The sequence below is a fragment of the Emydura macquarii genome, unplaced genomic scaffold (assembly GCF_026122565.2).
Source record: "Emydura macquarii macquarii isolate MOO-44397 ecotype Brisbane River unplaced genomic scaffold, CSIRO-AGI_Emac_v2 contig_480, whole genome shotgun sequence".
In the NCBI taxonomy this organism is placed as follows: domain Eukaryota; kingdom Metazoa; phylum Chordata; order Testudines; family Chelidae; genus Emydura; species Emydura macquarii.
Window position 1 is genome coordinate 10,756,745 of NW_027130617.1, and position 20,117 is coordinate 10,776,861.

The following is a 20,117-nucleotide window of genomic DNA, read 5'->3' on the forward strand; positions in this document are numbered from 1 at the left end:
GGGGTGTCCCCTCCGTCCTGCCGCATCAGGGAACATGGCCGCCGCCGTCGCCGAGCTGGTGCGGCAAAGGGACTCGGCCCCGGGCCGCCCTCGCAGGGTAGGGGGTGGGGAGGGGAGGCGAAGGGGGGAGGCGGCGCTGCGGCCGGGCTGAGTGGGCTCCCTCGGAGCCCCGCGCGGGCGGGCGGCTTCCCCGCTGCCCTGCCCTGGCCGGGCAGGACACAAAGGGCTGCGCTGAGGAGGGTTTTGTTCGGTCACATGAATCGGCGCAGCCAGTGAGCGAGGAGCTGGGCGGGGGAGCGGGGCCGCCGCCATTGCCAGGCGCTGAGGAGCTGGGGGAGCCCGGCGTCGCCTCAGTGGCGCGGGATTGCCGCCGGCCAGCAGGGCCGAGAGGAGGCTGGGGCGCGGGGAGGAGAGGTAAAGCTTGAACCGTGGTGCAGGGCGCCGGCCGGCTCCGCTGCTGCCTGCCGGGGCGCCCGGGATAGGAGGATGGAGAAGCTGCTGGGCAGTGGGGGTCACCCTGGTGGCGTCTGGCAGGCCCGGTGTCCCTAGGTGTGGAAATCAGCGAGGTGGGTTCTGCCTGCCAGGTGTGTACTTTCAGCACAGTAGTGTAGTGGACTTGCCACACATGATGCCCAGCTGGGTGCATGGTCATCCTGGCAGAGACTGGCAAGTGGTGTCCCCAGCTGGGCGTGGTGTCAAGTCTCTTCCAACATTTGCCCCTTTTGCATGAAACCTGGAGGTCAGCAAAACGTATGTCATTATTAGTAAAGTTGGTAAACTTGTGGCCCATTGTGGAGTCTGAGAAGCATGTCCTATGTATATGGTGGCGTCGTCGTCACTGTTGTCTGGTCACACGCTTCACAATATGCAGATGGTGAAGAAAAAATTAGTAGTTCAGGTGTTAAAGTTGTATCTTTGGGCTAAGATTCTGTTCAAAGTTGAAGCCCCTTTGCCTTTGTGCCACTTGTTCAAAATCCCAAAAGAAGTTTTTCGTTGAATGCCTTATATGTATTTTAGGTCTGTTGAACAGATCATATGGCCCTGTGGACTGTAAGCTGACAAGACATGCCAGGAATAAAAATGCGCCCAAGCAGGTTCCCATTGGCATTGCATAAAAATAACATTTTAAGCAAAATTTCACTTGCAATATTCAAAAAAGATATTCTGATTTGCTAGCAGTTTTAATTAGGAGGGCTGCATCATGGAATTTAGTAGTTAGAAGCATATTAGAAACCATATGCACCCAACGAAGGCAACCATTTTATCTTGGATAGTTTAATGAGGACCTAACGTATGAGAGCAACACTTCAGTAGTTGTGTTTCTCTAACTCCATGATGGGATTATAGCTGTATGTAGTTTTTTTATATCAGGAATTATTCATAATATGTTTTCCATTAAAAGTAGATTCAAGATTACTTGTTTGGTTTGAGATCTGAAATAATTTTAAACAGAAGAATCTTACTAAACTAAGATGGGTAAGATGCTTCAAGACTTCCACAACTTAATTTAACCCTTCTGCATAAAATTCTTCACTACAAGGATTACATGGTTCAGCTGATTTTGAAGACTGCAGGAGTGGACTGATTAGACAGAGAAAATAAATCTTGAAAAGCTGATAATGGATCACTTAGATGCAGAGAGAATGTAGCAATTTCCTTACTGGAGAAGAGTTTAAACACAGTGCATGGAGGAACAGTGTTGTGTGACAATCCTATTACAGTGACTTATAATCAGACCTGTTGCAAACCTGTCTGCAAGATAGCAAAGTGATGTGACAGAGAGAGATTGATGAATTACAGCTTCAAAAATTAATTTATGTATTCTTTCCACACACAGCCATCCCAGTAAAGCTTTTTAAACAGGATGTTTGTCTTGCACCAAAAAGTGACATTCTGTTACTCAAGTAAACATGTATAAAAGAAGGGGTGCAAAAATAAATTGTCACTAATTTCACTAAAAAAAACCCTTTTCTTGTAATGGAAATAACTAAAGGATAGTCAGAATACCGTATCTGTGTACTACTTGCATGCCTTTCATACATTTAAGAATTAGCAATGTTTTCTTGCAGTGTTATCTTGAAACCTGTCTCTGCTGTTTCCATTTAGCTGACCTGGGTAGTCTGAAGAGAAGATGATGATGATGATGACTATGAGCATCCTACCTATCTTCTCTAGCAATGTAATAGTTGACGGGAACATGTGTCAGAGTGCTAGCATCAGCAGTTGAATAAACAGGATATTGACCAATGGTAGTAATACTTTCCATTTTAAAATAACAGTGCATTCTGAATTTATGGATATTTCTTGAATTTAAGGGATGATTGGATTTTATCAGAAGATTTGTGCATATAGCTATGTGTATAAACTCTGAACCTATTAATGCGCATGCATTTTTGCTTCAAGCTCCTCAAAGTCACCTCTAGAAAACAAATACTTTGAAGACGTGGTAAAGTGATGGACAGTATTAAATATACTGATACTGACTGGTAGGTTTTTAATTTTGAGCATTGACAGACTTTCTTATAGACTTGCAAAAGCTGTTTAAGTTTAAAACTGGAAAAAAAAATTATGGAGTAGCTACATAATTCACATTACAATTTCATGAAAAAACTTTTCATAATTAGTTGGATTCAGTGAAATTACTTGGGCCTTTGATGGGAGTTGTTATTGATTATGGCACAACAAAAATATGTGGACTCTGTAGGACTCATTTCCTCTTCCCCCTGCCACCCTTCTTGGTTTTTAAAGAAAAAAAGAATTCCTTATCTTCTACAATAAGTAGCGCTCTTAGGAGAGAGCATCTTTTAAAGATTTTTGCCACCTAATATTTCAAGGTAGTGTATCCAATATTAACTTTGTGTTCTTAAAGAGCTAAATAAAATTGAACACATGGCAGTTTGCTTTCTAGTCAATGGTAGAAATACAATACTGTTTTTTCCAAAGGCATGAAACTTTGAAAAAGTTTAGGCTTTGTCTAAATAAGGAAGTTTTGACTGGTTTAGCTTAAATTGATTTTTTTAAGCTGATTTAGTCTGGTGCAAACCCCTGTGTGGACATTTACTTCTGTTTAAGAGCTACTTATTTTGATTTAGCATAAATAGATTATTTACCAATTTAAAATTATAGTAAGCCAGTTTTTCATACCATAATAAGTGTTCCCAGCATTTTTCACCAGTTGAACTATAAATTTGTTTTAAATGACATTTTAAATTAAACCAGTACAATTTTCTCATGTAGGCAAGTCCTAGATATAAAAAAAGTGCTTCAGGTTATATAGGCCAAGTATGTAAAACTTTGGGTAGATAATTAAAATTGCACAGAAAGATGATGAATGCTTTGCATCTGAGGTGTTTCTCGGATGCTACTAGACTAGATAGTCACAAAAATAAATTTAAAAGAATGCAAAATCACATGAAGGAATGCCTTTTCCCCACTTAAAAAAAATGGGGGGGTGGGAGAAGCATCCTTTTACATGCACTTATTTGCCTGAACAGTCTGTGCCTCTTAAAATTCAAAACTTCTGAATGTTTGCTGTTCCATTTATGTGTGTACTACAGCACAAGGGCACTGATATACTCAATACAGTTTCCTTCACCTCTTTAAAATTCCATGAATTAGACCAAAACTACAGTAATACTTTCTGTGCAAGATTTGATTAGATTCTCAGATGACAGCTGCCTGCCAAGAAAAGGCACTGATCAGTGACTTTGGATAGACTTTAATATATGATTTCCAGATCTTTGATATATGTATTCTTTAGGAAGAATAATGTTACTTGTTCAGTTTGTAGTAGTTGTCTTAGATTTTGGTATGAGTTGTTTTTTCCTCAGAATTGGATAATACTCACATTTCTTTGAATAAGAGAGGAATCTACTCATGTTTTGATTCCTTGATATGTATAATTTGAAGTACAAGACAAATAAGTAGTTGTGCGCACTTCTGTTTAAAAGTATACAGAGCTGTTGTGATGAATAAACACTACAGCAATGTGCTTAGATTAACAGGTTAAAAGGGGAAGAAACTGGCTTAACAGCGAGTGTGCATTTTTGTTTTCTTCTACACCCAATGTTAAACACCTTATTTAATGTTTCTTAGTGAACTTGATAATTAAAGCTCCTTTTCAAAGTAGTATAAGTATGATGCTAATATTTATGGAATAGGAGTTAGTACTTGACTAAATTCACCAGATCCATCTGTAAATGGTAGCTCTAAGGATTATTTATGTTGTTTGATGTTGAACAGTTTTAGCAATTACTAATGCGTAATTGACCAAATGAGTGGTGCTATGACATTTAGTCTTTCAGCATTTTTTGAAATTCTTACGAGGTCAGAAAGATGTTAAAATTAGGTTTAAATCATTATAAAGTTCAGATTGTTAGTACTTCTAGTACGGTATCATCATACTGTGGTATGATGACTACTTCCAAGGTGCCTAAAATAACTAGCTAGCTAGATGTCTATGACTTTGTAAAAGTTTAAATTTTCTAAAAATGGAATTGCAACTCTTTCAATGTAATCTTGCAGTTTACATTTACATCCTTATTCAGTTTTAATAAGGGAAGTACAATGATGCAAAATGGCTTTATAAACTAATATTTGCTGTCAAATTATTTTGAGGGATGCTTATTTTTAGAAATCATTTCAATTACCACTCTTTAGTTCGCTTACACAAAGCTACTATTGGATAATGTTAAAGGACTTCCAAATGCAAAAGAAATCAATCAAATAGGATATTAATTAGAAAGCCTTGTGGGAGGTGTAGTTAGAATTGCTGCTCTTCAGCTGTCTAACAGTCACTGATGACAGAAGTCAGAATCATCCCAGCTTTTCTGTAGAGGCACCCATTTTGTGGGTCAATGGTTGGCCAATTCCACATGGTAATACCTCACTTTAGACCTGTATTTTCAGATCACTGAATGCAGAGGGCAAAATGAGGTGTAAATTCTGTAACTTTCGCTGGATGTGTTGATGTTTAAATAATGTCCTCTGCTGTACATGTGAATCATGAAACTTTACCTGTTAAAAATGGAATTAAAAATGAGGTATTCCTGAACAATGCCAATCTTTATAACATTAAAATAATTAATTTTGTGGTAAACTGAAAAAATGAGCCTTATGTTGTCTGGTGAAAAAGACTAGCTACTTTGTGTAGTCTATCTCCTGGGAAGGGAGGATGCTGGGATTTCTATCCAGGAGCTGTCCAAGCATACTGTGCCCCTATCCAACAATTTGAGGTGGCATGAAGGCTGGTTAGCCCTTTTTGGGGGCACCATCTCTTGTGTTAGCTTCTGAATAGGGAGTGTTTGTTAAATTTTTAGTTCTATCCCCGGTAGCTGTAGGAAGGGAATGGTAACTGACCAGTCTTGTTATTTGTACTTTGTAATATTTTAGGATGCCACAATGGACAGCAGTAGCTTTGGAGCTGTGTGCAGACTCAAGAATGAATTGGTTTGCATTCATTTCATATTTGAAAGTTTCTTTGCAAATCCTAAGGGCTAGAAATTTCTTAAAAGGAAATCTTAAAGCTGCAGGAGAGAGACTTGACTCCTATGTCACTAGCAAAAGCTTTCTTCTCACCAGTTGCATGTAGTTACCCTTATTCAAACTTTCAAGACAGTCCCTCACTTGTTAGAATAATTCACTGTTTTTAGGCTTTGTATACTTTAGGGAATTTTACCAAAAATTGTATGTCCAGTGTTACCACTGGCATGGGTGGAACCCTAATACCATGGCTGGACTTCTTTGTATCACCATATCAATGAAACAAGCTCCTAATGTTACTAACACCAGTTCTGGGCATAGAGAGAAACTTTTAGAAAATTTTCCTAATGTAGACCAGATTTGTGTCCTCTCACAAAAATGCTTCTAGTATTGTATAAACATTGTCAGTACTAGTGTGAGTGCATTTCCTTGGAGAAAGTTTTGATAGCATCCCCATCTGTACTTGTGCACTTCACCCTGCTGCACTGCATCTGGATAGCAGCAACAGTTGCAGCTGGTCTCTTCCCAGTTCTATCTCACATTTGTGTGTGTATTTTGTCCTCCTGTATTTAGCAATTCCTGCTTCTCTTACTCTGTTTAACTAGGTGACTTCAATCAAGGTGCTATGTTGATCTTTGCTGTACTTGAATAGTGCTTTGAAAAATTGCAGAACTCAATAAAACAGATTTAAGCTTGGTCTACACCAAATCCACCGGCAGTCGACAGGAGATAAACAAGCTACTCTACATAGCTTGTATATCTCCTGTCGCCTTCCTAACTTCTACTTACCGTGGCATTCCAACTGTGCTGCACTGCTGGCAAACAACCATTGGTCATTAGTCACGGATGCGTCGGACCTAGGGTAGGGAGCTCACCTTGGCAGCCTCAGGCCTCAAGGCCTCTGTTCCTGAGAGGAGCTTGTGATGCACGTAAATGTCAGAGAGCTCAAGGTGTATGCTTGGCCTGCCAAGTGTTCCTCCCCAGAACCTCTGGTATAGTGGTACAGGTCCTGACAGACAGTACAGATTCCATGTTTTAAATAAGCAGGGGGGCACCCGGTCCTGTGTCAGGAGGCCTTGTGTCTCTCAGACTTCTGTGTGCAGCACAACATTCACCTTGAAGCAACATGCCTTCAGGAGGTCAGAAATCTGCTCACAGATTACCTCAACAGGGCACTCTCTTCTCACCACAAGTGGTCCCTCCACCCAGAGGTTGTCAGGGTCATGTTCCAGAGGTGGGGGTTTCCCCAGGTAGACCTATTTGCCTCCAAGCAGAACAGGAAGAGCCAGCAGTTCTGCTCACTGAATGGGCACAGCCTGGGCTCCCTTTCGGATGCTTTCCTGATATCATGGATGGACCATCTTCTGTATGTCTTTCCTCTGATGCCTCTGGTTCACAGAGTCCTTCTGAAAATCAGACAAGACAAGATGAAGATCATCCTCATAGCACTGGCATGGCCACGCCAGCATTGGTTTGGCACGCTGATGGGACCTCTTGATGGAAGAGTCTCTTATGCTTCCCCTCCATCTGGATCTGATTTCATAGGACCACAGCAGGTTGCTGCAGTCGAACCGAACCTCCATGCACCTGACCGCATGGTTGCTGTATGGCTGAACCCTGAAGAGCAGGCCTGTTCAGAACAAGATAGACAGGTCTTGTTAGATAGTAGAAAGCCTTCTACCAGAGCAACTTGCCTGGTGAAATGGAAACATTTCACTTACTGGGCCTCTGAATGGACACTCTCTCCATCTCGCTGTTCACTGCAGGCTATCTTAGACTATCTGCTCCACCCGAAGCACGAGGGCTTGGCATGCTCATCTATAAAGGTCCACTTGGCCACCATCTCCGCCTTTCATCTGCCAGAGAGGATACGTCTTCACTGACAGTGGTCAGTGAAGACCCACTCAATCAATCCAGAAGTCGACTTGTTAAAATCACTTCTTCAAGTGGCGCAGTGCTCTGAAGACGCCACGTAGAAAAGGAGTTACGATGTCAATGGGAGTTACGCAAGCTACTCTGTGTAGCTTGCGAAACTGCTGCCGAATTTGAAGATAAGTGTAGACCAGGCCTGAGTGGCAGGTCAATGTTCTCTCATGAAATGACAGTTAGGCCTCAAGTTCATGAGCCTACTTCACTATGGGACTTAAATCTGGTCCTGTCCAGGCTTACAAGGCCTCCCTTCAAGCCATTGGTCTCGTGCTCACTGCTTTTTCTCTTTTGGAACGTCGCCTTCCTGGTCGCAGTTACATCAGCCAGAAGGATTTCTGAGATTAGGGACCTCTTGTCGGAGCCACCGTACATGATTTTCTTCATGTACGAGGTCCAATTGCACATCCCCCGATCCCCCTGCCAAAGGTGGTGTCACAGTTTCATATCAGTCAGGACATCTTTCTACCGATTTTTTTCTTCCCAAAACTCTAAATTCTGCTGAAGAGTGGAGACTTCATGCCTTAGATCTTAGGTGAGTCCTCACCTTTTACATTGAGAGGACTAAGCCTTTCCGTAAGTCCACACAGCTCTCTGTAGCAATAGCAGAGAGGATGAAAGGACTACCAGTACCTTCCCAGAGAATATCATCCTGGATAACAGCCTGTATCAGAGCTTCCTATGGGCAGGCGAATGTCATGCCTCCAGCCATCATCATAGCCCATTCCACCAGAGCCCAAGCATCAGCAGCAGCTTTCTTTGGTCAGGTACCAGTCCAGGACATCTACAGAGCCGCAACATGGTTAGTGGTGCATACCTTCGCGTCCCACTATGCTATCACTCAAAAAGCCTGAGACAATGCCAGTTTTGAGAGGGCAGTGTTACAATCAGCATGTCTGTGAATTCTGAGCCCACCTCCGGGGGTACTGATTGTGAGTCACCTAATATGGAATGGACATGAACAAGCACTCGTAGACAAAATGGTTACTAACCTTTCGTAACTGTTGTTCTTTGAGATGTGTTGCTTATGTCCATTCCATGACCTGCTCTCCTACCCCTTTGTTGGAATCACTGGCAAGAAGGAACTGAGAGGATGTGGGGCCGGCACATAAGCTCCAGAGGGCATTAGAGCTGGCCCTCAGATACCACTAGGGAAAAAATCTCCAGCAACTGTGCACGCAGCGCATGTGCATCTAACATGGAATGGACATAAGCAACACATCTCAAAGAGCAACTGTATGTAAGATTGGTAACCATTTTTTCTTAAAAACCTCCAGTGACAGGGATTCCACAACCTCCCTAGGTAATGTTTTGTAGTGCTTAACTATACTTATTGTTAGGAAAAACTTTCTGATATCTAATCTGAATTTCCTTGCTGCAAACAAACTAAGCCAATTATTTCTTGTCCTACCCATGGAGAACAGCTGATCACTGTCCTCTTTATAACAACTGTTATCATGTCCCCTTTTCAGTGTTCTCTTCTCTAAACATGTCCAATTCTTTCAAATTTTCTAGACATCCTACCATTTTTGTTGCTCTTGTTTTGACTTTCCAGTGTGTTCACTTCCTTCCTAAAATGTGGTGCCCAAATATAAACACAGTACTGTAGCTGAGGTATCCCCAGCTCCGAACAGAGTAGAACAGTATCAAGATCATTCAGGGAACTGGCTTAGCAATAGTTTCTAAGCCAGATTCCAGTGGGGGAGCGGGAGAAAAGGAACATGATTGACGTTCAAATTACAATCAGCCTAAGCGGAGCTAGCCACCTCTCCAAAAACGCCTTAAATTTAAACTTTCCAGGAAGTAATACTTACCCACTGATTTTGTCTTGACTGCCTGGTAGAGTCCGGGTGGGTACCACTACTACAGTTATGGCACAGGCAACTTGGGGAAACTTGCGGGGCTGGAGAGAACCATTATTTCTGGAGTCTGTCTTGGACAAGTGCCAACATGGGAATCCGAGGAAGAAAACTCAGTGAAAGAAAGAAATACCGTTCACATATAAAATAAAAGTGTACCTTTCTTAGCATAGTCACTGAACTGTGGTTGTCTGAGAAGGTTATCACTACTCTCCACCATTTCAGCAGTAGCAGTGTGTATCAACATGCACACACACATCTGCACAAGGGACAGAATCAATATTGGAAACAAAACTGGGAAGACACCATCTGAGCTCTAAACACGTCAGTTCTACTATAAAGCTGGCAAAAATACCATACAGACATTTCAGTACACTCATAGATTTTTAAGACCAGAAGGGAACATTACAATCCTATCATCTGGCCACCTGTGTAACACAGGCCACCAAATTTCACCCAGTGATTCCTGCTTGAAGCCCAAATCTTTGCTTGGTTTATTGTTGTGAGACCTGTCACCTGGGATTAGTATCAAGAAGAAGTTTGCAGCCCAAATCCTGCATGGTCAATCTCTGAAGCATGGATAATGGGCCTGAAGGGAGTCTTACTCAGCTCTCGGCAGCCAGAAGAAGGGGCCCTACAACATAGTTTCTTTGTAGGCAGTGAACAAATTTTTATAGATTTTAAAAGTACCTAGTGGACTAATAACCTATAAATCAAAAGGGGTTATCTCAGCCTGAGCCTCCAAGAAAGGAAAGTGGCTGCAACCTTCCATAATGGGAGTACTATTGATTCTTTTTAGGTCTAACTGGTGTGGGGGAAATTGAGAAGGCTGATTCCATTTGTGTGCTGCCTTAGTTCTGCCCTAGAACCAGGAGGTTTTAAAAGTTTGAGGATCCTAAGGGAAGCAGCATTGGAATTGACCAATGAATCTTCCTTGAGATTAAGCCACAGCGAACTAAGGCTACTTTACTTCAGAATGAGAGCGTCCACACAGGGTTTTAATAAGCTTTAATTTGTGTATTAACTTCACCCTGTTAATTTGTCTTAACTTTTGAGTATAGACCAAACCTTAAATGATTATTCTAGATATAGTCTAATGTGTTCATTTCTGAGCACTTCATATTAGAAAGAAACTAGAGAGAATTTGGACAAGTGCAACCAAATTGACCAAGAGATTAGAAGGACTGATGTGTGAGGAAGAAACTATTACTTAGCTAAATAATTGATAAATTGTTTAAACACTGTTTCTGCTAAATTGGTTTTTGATGTGGTTTAGTTGGCAAGTTCAGCTGGAGTGGGACTGTTGTTTTAAAAACAGTTCTAGGCTCCCTAACATGGTTTTTACCGTTGGGTGGCCAAACTGTTGGAAAACTGTCTAAGTGGAACATTATTTATACATTGTACATTATTAACTTTGTTTTATACCTAGTGCAGATAGAGCTGGAAGAATTTTAAAAGTAGTCTCAATGTTGCAGGCACCTCAAGTTGAACTTTTTCAAAATGGCAGTGATGGAACTAGGATCCAGACTAATCTAGAAGAAAATGGAAATAGCTTTGAAAGGAGCTGTTTCAAAAAAGTTTCCTTGTTGTCTCAGACCAGGCTGTGTTTGGAAATTTGAGCAAACTTTCTTTATGTTGGGAGATCTCTCCGTTCCCATTTGTTTTTTAGTATCGTTCCAAGTTAGATTTTCAGAGAGCTACTTCTGACAACAAATTCCAGGAACCAGCAAATTAAACTGAAATCACATATGCCCTAGATCTTCATGTTTTTCAGTTCATACAGCTTCATTAGCCTTAATTCTTGGTCTTAAAGTAGATTGTGTCATCCAAGGACTCCACTAAATAAAACTGCTTGATGTTAAGGAACAACTTAATTGGGAGGGTGTTGAAAAATCAAGGTGGTGCTATGAAGCACAAGCATTTGTCAGTGACGTTCTTTGCTAAAATTTAACATCATTTGAATGTCATCTAGGGACAGCACTAATAATTCAAAGAGAATTACCTCTTCTCTTTTTCTCTTTAGAGTCTTGGCCTATATCCTCTGAAATAGACACAACGCCCACTGGTAAACTTAAGGATGTATTCCTCTGGGAGCAGTACTAACTAATAGAGTTGAGAAAGACTCTTTGATGTTGGCTTCTTTTCAGATTGTCGGATCTTCAAAAACTTTTCAGGTGGTATACTAGTACCCTAGCTGTACCTTTGTTTAGAATATTCATAAATCAGAAAAAGATTGAAAGAAGCTGGCCTGTCCTCCTAATGTTACTACTTTGACTTTGACAAGGAGATTTGGTTTTAGTTGGTTTTATGAATTTAGTGAAGCCAGACTTACAAAGTACCTAAACATACCTTAAACTTTTCTTTATTTTTCTCCACTAGACTTACAGATAGCAACTCTTGGATCTCCTTAGCTCTGCAGAAAGGTGGTTGAGGTGAAATAAATGGGATATGTAAAAGTATTCAGAACTATTTCTGGTTTCAGAATGACAAAGTAACCCGCTCTAAGGTACATTCCAGTAGACTGCCTGTTGGAATTTTTGTGGGGTCTTTATAGATATCCCTGAGGTGTTTAAGTAGAAATGATTAATTTTCTGAAACATTCTCTCAGAATTCTGTAGCAGATACGATACTTCTGGGCTCTACACAGAAACTAATATATGGAGTGCTACATTTACCCAAGAAAACTCTTAACTTGTGTCACTATATAGAAGACAAACTAATAGTTAAACTCAGGGCTTCAAAATTCCCAGATGATAATACTGAGTTGGCAACTTCAGGATCAGCAGATGACCTAAACACATTATCAGTCATCATGAGATTCTGAGGTTATTTTCATTATCTTTGCCCTTCAGAACTTTACTTCTTGTGTCTTCTGATCAATCATTGGACAGTTTGCCTCTGACACTTCAACCTTACCCTATACCCCATTCCTCATCAGGATTCTATCTGGACAAGGAGAGGTGCTTCCTCTCTGTGATTGGAAAGGAGCTGGCTCTGCTGTTTCTATCCTGAAAGAGAAGCCATTCCATTTTTTACTAAAAAGATGGAATCTTTCCCTCCCTTGTCAGTCAGTGTATTTGCTACATTAGTGCTCCTATCAACTCCCCTGTTTTATGGGTCCAGATGTGTTGTGCAAGGATTAGGTTCACTTCAGGTGTACAGACTGTGGATATTTCAAATGTGTCTGCATAAATTAATTGGAACTGTCATCTGATGGGCCATTTTTATTCAGATTTTAGAGCTTAGATGGTCAAAAGCCTCACTTACTAAAGTGAGTGGTGGCCTTTCTCTTAATCTGAGTGCTCATTTTGGTTTGTTTCAAGAAGATTCTTGGTTCTGGGCCATTTGACACAGGTTACATAAACTATATAGTGGTAAGATAAGGTACTCTCCACCAGAGAGTGGAATATTTTCTACCTAAATAATTATTCTTCTGGAGTCACTTTCCCTCCAGTTAAAAACCTGGCATTGGGATCTGTATTCTGAAGTTAATTGGGTTATTTTGGGAACAGATAAAATAAAATGCAAAATGTATGATTTTCCCCATCTGTTCTGGATTTTCTTCAATCTTAGCTAAAGCAGATTTGAAACATTCTTCTATCACAGTTCTTTTGGTGTCTGTTGCTATCTCCCCGTAATCCAATAGGTGACAAGCTTCTCTTTGCTTATCCAGTGAATTTATTTCTCTATATATTGCCTTCTGGTAGTATACCTTAGCCAGAAATATGTGAAATTTGTCTCTTGTGTATCCCATCTTGTTGTTTTTCATTAAAACATCCGTGTATATTTCACATCATGGGATATCATGCATAAACTGGAAAAGGGATATCTGTTTCCTCACCAAAACCTAGCTAATATATAAGTATTTCTAACTTGGAAAAATGCAAGCTAGTATACATGGGAGAGGAAAAAAATCAGACACATACACTTGATAGTGGGAAGAAACCTGGGAAGCAGTAATTCTGAAAGAGACCTATGGATAATGGAAAGCAAGCTGGACAATGCGAGTTTGCAATGTCGTGCACAAAAAAAAAAGAAAAAAAAAAGCCAGTGCAGTTTTTGACTCCAAAGTATCATGGACCAGGGAGGTAAGTTACTCTTATGAAACTCTACACAATCGTATCTGGAATATGTTTAGTTAACATAATGATATTGGCAAGGTGGAGGGAGTTAATTTGTTCATCTATTATCATGTGTCTGGAGGGGTTAATTAGACATATTTGGCTATTTTAATTTTTATTCAAAGTGATGACTAAGCAAAAGGGGATGTGAATGGAACAGTGCCTACAAATATTTGAAAGGTGTAAACACTAAAGAGGGAGAAGAATTATTTAGGCCTTTATTTCCTTATTCGGAAAAAGTTTTTCACTAGGAGGGTGGTGAAGCACTGGAATGGGTTACCTAGGGAGGTGGTGGAATCTCTGTCTTCAGAGGTTTTTAAGCTGCGACTTCACAAAGCCCTGGCTGGGGTGATTTAGCTGAGGTTAGTCCCGCTTTGAGCAGGGGTTGGACTAGATAACCTCCTGAGGTCCCTTCCAACTCTAATATTCTATGATGCTATGATTCTATGATCTCCCAATGAACCTCTGCCCTACATGGAGCATCACTGAAATCAGTGAGACTCTGTATGGGCAAAGGGGTCTGACTATGTGAAGCTCACTGCAGAACGTGAGAAGTGACCTTCTATGGTTTCTTGAATGTCTAAATTCTATAATACTTTATGGTGTTTGTTATTCCTTGTTAATGACTAGATCAGAAGCTTGAATCTGAATTCTTACCCTTATTTGGCATTTCCTTTTAGACTGAGACAATATAGTCATGTTTACATGGGAGAGTTGCACTGGTTTAACATAAATTGGTTTTTAAACCAATATAATTAAACTAGTACAAATCTTGTTCAGATACGATTGTATTGGTCTATGTGCAGATTTTGTACAGGTATAATTATTTTGGTTAGGGATTTGATTTTATACCAGTAACAACTTCCAGTGTGGATGTAGTTATACTGATATAAAGATGCTTTATATTGGGATAACTTGATCCCCTCCCATATGGAAATAAATGACATCAGTATAAGCTCTTTTATACAGCTATAAATGCATCATCCATAATGGAGTGAGGTTGTGCTGTTGAACAGTATTGGTATACTTAGTGGCACAACTGTGTGTAGAAAAGACTTTATTTTAGTTTGAGTGGTTTATTTCAATTTAAGCTAAACCGAAACAAGTGTCCATACAGAATACTGCACTGGTTTAACTATAGTGCCTTAAAATCACACCTTGGGATATACCAGTATAACTTTACTGTGTAGACAGGCCTTACAAGCAAGTAACATAGTCTTCATTGAGTTGGGTTGCTTGAATGGCAGAATTAATTGTAAGTGAAACAGAGGATACAGTATTATATTGAAAAGTCAGAAAAGCACCTTGAGGTGAACAAGACTGACTTGCATAGCACTTACTGAAAAACTGGTAAAGAAAGCTTATCTCTGAAACTTCAGCAGAAACCAAGTTGAATTTTGAATGTAAGACCAAGGTAAAATTATAGAACTTAAACCTAGAATGATGTTTGTGTGTTTTACTTAACTTTGATCAAATAAGCCCAAGTGATCCTTTTGATTTACTGTTCTGCAGTTTTTTTAAAAACCTTTGCTGGGGATTAACATTCTTATTTCAAAAGTGGCCTGCAAAAGGGAAAAAAATGGGATTGAACCTTTTTTACTTTGTGGTATATAAAAAAAGTCATGAATGTGGTTTTTATTCAGTATTATCAGGTTTAGATTCTGACACCTGGGGGATTTGTGAAATAATATTTCGAGAACCAATGGTGAAAGTTGAGCAGCTGAGAGAGGAGGATGGGATTTTGACTTGTTTAATAACTCAACACCAGTTTCACTTCAGTGACTAACATTTTGGATAAAAGATGTCTGTTAAACATTTAATACTTGTACCCTTTCAGTTAAAATGACGGCACTCTCAACACATTCTGATCATCTCTTCCTGTAAAACTAGGGAACACTAGATATTCCCAGTATTTCTATAGTCAAAAACTATTTAGATTTTTTTATAAATTATAAAGAAGCAGAATTTATAAAAGTCCAATAAAAATTATTTGCAGACTGTCTTTAAAGCTATTGATTGACCAGTGATTGAACCCTAATATATACAGAGATCTTTGTTTTGGACAAAACAGTTGTAATAATACTTTCCTCTGTCAAGAATTATCTAAAAGTTGTTTCTTGAGGTTATGCAGGTATCTGATTGAATTCTGGAACATTCTTTACAGTAACAAGCTTTGTAGCCACAGTAATAAAACTGAATTTATACTGGCTTTTGCAGAGGTAGTTTCTGTAAGGAAATGTGTGAAAACTGAAGTCTTGTCTAGAGCGGGACACTCAGGAAAGTTACTCCAAATTGACTGAAGATGTGAATTGTATAATTCTTGTGCTCAAGTTCGTTAGATCACATTTTTCTATTAAATTTGTAAAATTTGTAGAATTTAAAAATATATTAACATTTAAACCAACACAATCACATACACAGTTAATACACTTTAAAAATCTTTAAAGGTTAAGTTGATGAGAAACTGACAATACACTTCGTCTTTCTAAATTACCATTTTGAGACGTAAAGTCTGCATGAGTTAGATATGGAATCTTAGTTGCAGTTTTTAATTTCCTGTCCCTTATTTACAAATTTTCTTTAAAAATGTAAAAAGAGAGAGACAAAGATTACATGCATTTTTTATAATTAAAACACATTTACCTTGCTGAAGATACCATTATGTTCTCTTAAGTGAATGGTCCCTTAATCTTCCTATTTCTTCTTCTCCAGCCTCTGTTTGTTGTTTCCTTTCTATTGGTTTTCATATATACTGGATTAGTAAACTGTAATAGCTTCAACCTCAATTGTTTGCAATCTACCATGCCCAGCTCTATTGGCACCACTTTGGATTGGTGTGAATGTATTTTATCTACAAATAATCACTTCTTATTATAGTGGTGCTGCGGTGCACATATGTAGATTGGTGTGCTAAAAATATTTCATAATAAAAACAAGTGCAATAAACATTTAATTTAAAATCCTTAGTACCTTTCTTTTCCCTGTCCTTGCTGTTCTTCAAGTACTTTGATGTTTGGGGGACAGGGGAGCAGTTATATAAGGACCTAAATAGATAGATAGATAATACTCATACATAGTTTATATTAGAGCAGTACTCAATTCTATTTACATTGTAGCAATGCCTTTTACTTAAAATTCCAGCTTAGTCTAGTTCATATTTTCAATAGAATTTTTTTACTGTTTGTAGGCCATAGATTTAATATAATTATCATACTGCTGTCATGCTGTTGCAGTTTTGACTGGTTTAATGCAAACTAGACCACAAAATGTCGTAATTTAGACATTTATTGACCCAAGTAATTTTTACATGTGAAATACAGATATGTAATAAGTGATTTGGAAATACTATTAAGAATGTACATTAGGTTTAAGAAGGTAGTATAGAACAAGGGATCTTTGTGTACATATCTGGAGAGACCATGCATTAAAGCAATTGCCACATTTAGGTTTAAACAGAGGTTGCAGCAAGAAGTGTTGGAATTGACACATGTTAGAGCTGAAAAGAAAATGGCTACTAGAAATCGCTGATACAGCAACAACATGGCTGTACATGTTAATGTACTGTTTTCATATACCATTTGAAATATTTTGTAAGGCCTAGCTTTCAGGAAGAGAGATGCGTAATGTGGAATGTACGTTCCCATATAGTTAGTTATAAACTTTTTGATTTTTGTTAGTAGAATTTTATTTTTGTTATGTGAATTGCTCTTTCAGAGTCTGAATTCTTAGAACATTTTAATAATATTTGACTGTTCTAAATATAATTTTAGTAAATCAGTCATTCTTTCTTTGTAGAAAAGCAGTTATTTCTAGTTACCCATTGTAAAATGATAGATGAAAACAAGAAAAGTCTCATCTCTTCAATAATGCTGAAAAAAACCCCAATATCCTTTCAGTGTGTATTGGGTACCTACAGTATAATCCTATTTCTCCAAGAATGTACCTTCAATGGGTTTTAGTTCAACAAAGCTCTTAGTTCAACAATGCCTTCATTGTTGAAATTAAAATAGTAGAAAAATGTCTAGGTTTTTTTGTTTGTTTTTTTTAAGCCAGATCTTGCAACTGAAATATGAAGAGTTCCACCTGAATGTATCTTGTTGGGATAGAAGTGGATGGAATTTATAGGGTAAGCACATGGTGAAAGTATATATAGTTCCTAATAAAGAAGAAATAACTGTTTAAGATCTCAGACTATTGTAAGTAAAATGCATTTTTCTTTTTTAAAAAAGAAAAGTTTTATATTTTTAAAGTTGCACTGTGAAGCATGCAAGTCAGGAAATGGAAATGTTAAGATTGAATATATAAGCTTCATTTGTGCACTTTTGTATATGTTATGATTGGCATTTATCCTTAATTTTTTATGTATCTAAACTATTTTAAATTATGTTCATGTACCTAATAGTTGGGATTGGGTGATTTTTGCATAACTCAAAATAAATGATTACATGTTATTTCTCAGGTACAACACAATATATCATTTCTGCAACTTTAAATACATAGCGGTATCATTTTGTAGAGCTGTGTAGTTGCAGACAGTCCCTGCAAGTAATTTGTATACAAATGCACTCTGATTGAGAGAGTGATTGCTGTAGAATCCAGCTTCATTCACTATGCACTTTAAAGGATGTTTTCTTCTTCGAGTGCTTGCTCATGTCGATTCCAAGTAGGTATGTGCGCTCCAGGTGCACAGTTGCTGGAAGGTTTTTCCCCTAGTGGTATCTGTAGGGTCAGCTCTGGAACCACCTGGAGTTGTACCTTCATGGTGCCTTATAGAGGGCTCTGCCAACTCCTCCCCTCCCCCCTTCAATTTTTTCTTACAGGTTGACTAGAACGCTATGTGCTCTTCGTAGTGGTTACCCACACTGTTATCTGTAAATAGTTAGAGTAGTGTTAAATATTTGCTTAGAGTTAGATAAGAGTAGTATTAGTTCCCCTTAAGGGATTGCCTTTTTGCCTTTCTTCCCAGGACAATGGCATGCCTCAGTCCCCTAGGTTTAAATGGTGTGCAGCCTGCAAGAAGCCCATGCCCAGGAACGATCCCCACGCTACCTGCCTCAGGTGCCTTGGAGAGACACACCAGAGAGACGACCACAAGATTTGCAGAAACTTTCGTCCCAGAACTAAGAAGGAGAGCAGCCAGGTGTTAAAGTTTATTCTCATGGAGGCCATCCCGAGCGCGTCAGAACAAGTGCCCAGTATGTCAACCTCAATTCAGAGTGAACTGGCGTCTGTACGAAACTTGGTGCTGAGGAAGGACTCTGGTTCAAGAAACCCTCGGCACCACCATGGGTGACCGGCACTGAGGGACACCTCCAGGGTGCGGAACCAGTCTCGCTCCCCTGTTCTGTGAAAGAAACAGAAGAAAATGGACAGGGGATGCTCGCTAATGTCCAAATCATCAGGGTGCAAGAGTTCGAGTGGAGCGCGACCCATGCTGGGCCACTCAGGCACTGCCCCTGTGGCCATGGTGCAGTTGACTCGAGTCCCGATGAGGGGATCTGTCGAGTCCAGTACTCCTGAACTCCCCTCCAAGGGAGTTTGAGGAGGAGAACTTACAGCTTCTGTCCATGCCAGAAACCTTTGAGGTGGCCAGGAAGCTTATTGAAAGTACGGTGCCACCTCCACAAGCAGAGAAAAGAGCACAAGAGGCAGAATCCTTGGTGCAGAGGAAGGCCATGATGATGCCCACCAATCATCTCCCTGGCACCATTCACTGAAGGGCACCGCTCCACCCTGGTCTCTGAGGAGTGAGCACTCAGGATCTGACTCCAAGGTGGGGTCTTATGCCTCCAGGTGGAGCCGGCACCAGAAGAGAGGGAGGTATTGGAGTTTGGAGATCGCTCACCTTTCTCCATGCTGTGGCCACCCCAAAGGCAGATCCCGGCACAGTGGCTTTATGGACCCCCCTGGGCTTTTCACCAAGCCCAAGGGTTTCATTCGGTATGCTCACTTTCACTAGCATCCAGGAGCAGATACCAGCCATCCTGGTCAGAAACCATTCCCTGATCTGATGCCATTCCCAGCACCGAACACGACGTCATTGACCCGATCACTGAATTTGAACAAGGGCGCAGAGGGACAGGAGACTGCCCCTGTAAGGGAATCGTCGTCCTCGTCCCTGATGAGGCAGTTGCTGGCTCCTCACTGGAACTGGCCGCAGAGGACAGCAGGGCCCACCAGGAACTCCACGTAGATTTGCCCCAAACCTGGAGCTCCAGGTTGAAGAAGTCTCCAAAGGGGAAGGGGGGCAGGGTAGACCCTATGATGGACATTTTAATCCCATCAGGACCTTCCAGGGTGGCCCTGCCACTCATAAAAGACAATTCAGAATACCGCAAAGGCACTGTGGCAGACCCCAGTCCCCATTGCCCCAACTGCTAAAAAAGTGGAAAGAAAGTACTTCTTCCCGTCTTAAGGACTATGAGTACCTCTGTATCCACCCTCTTCCAGGGTCCTTGGTGGTCGTGGCAACTGATGAGTGGGAGAAACAGGAGCTACAAGACCCTATGCCCAAAGTGAAGGAGGCAAAAAAGATGAACTTGTTTGGCAGGAAAGTATACCAGGGGACTCCAACTCCATATGGCGAACCAGCAACTGGTGTTGAGCAGGTACAACTTCAAAACCTGGGGGTCCATGCTGAAGTTTGCTGAGGCCATCCCACCTGACTCCAAAAAGGAGTTCATGACCCTGGTGGAGGAGGGCAAGGCAACCTCTAAAGTATCATTCCAAG

At 40.2% G+C, this 20,117-nt stretch overlaps 1 protein-coding gene across 1 annotated transcript in view; it reads left to right on the top strand.

Annotated features, from left to right (window-relative positions):
* Positions 1-368: 368 nt before the first annotated feature.
* The window catches only part of ZNF644 (zinc finger protein 644), a 78,022-nt gene continuing 58,273 nt past the window's right edge, over positions 369-20,117 (top strand). Inside the window, exon 1 of the mRNA XM_067538497.1 lies at positions 369-584. The gene's annotated coding sequence lies outside the window, so the exon portion shown is untranslated. The remainder of the gene's footprint in view (positions 585-20,117) is intronic.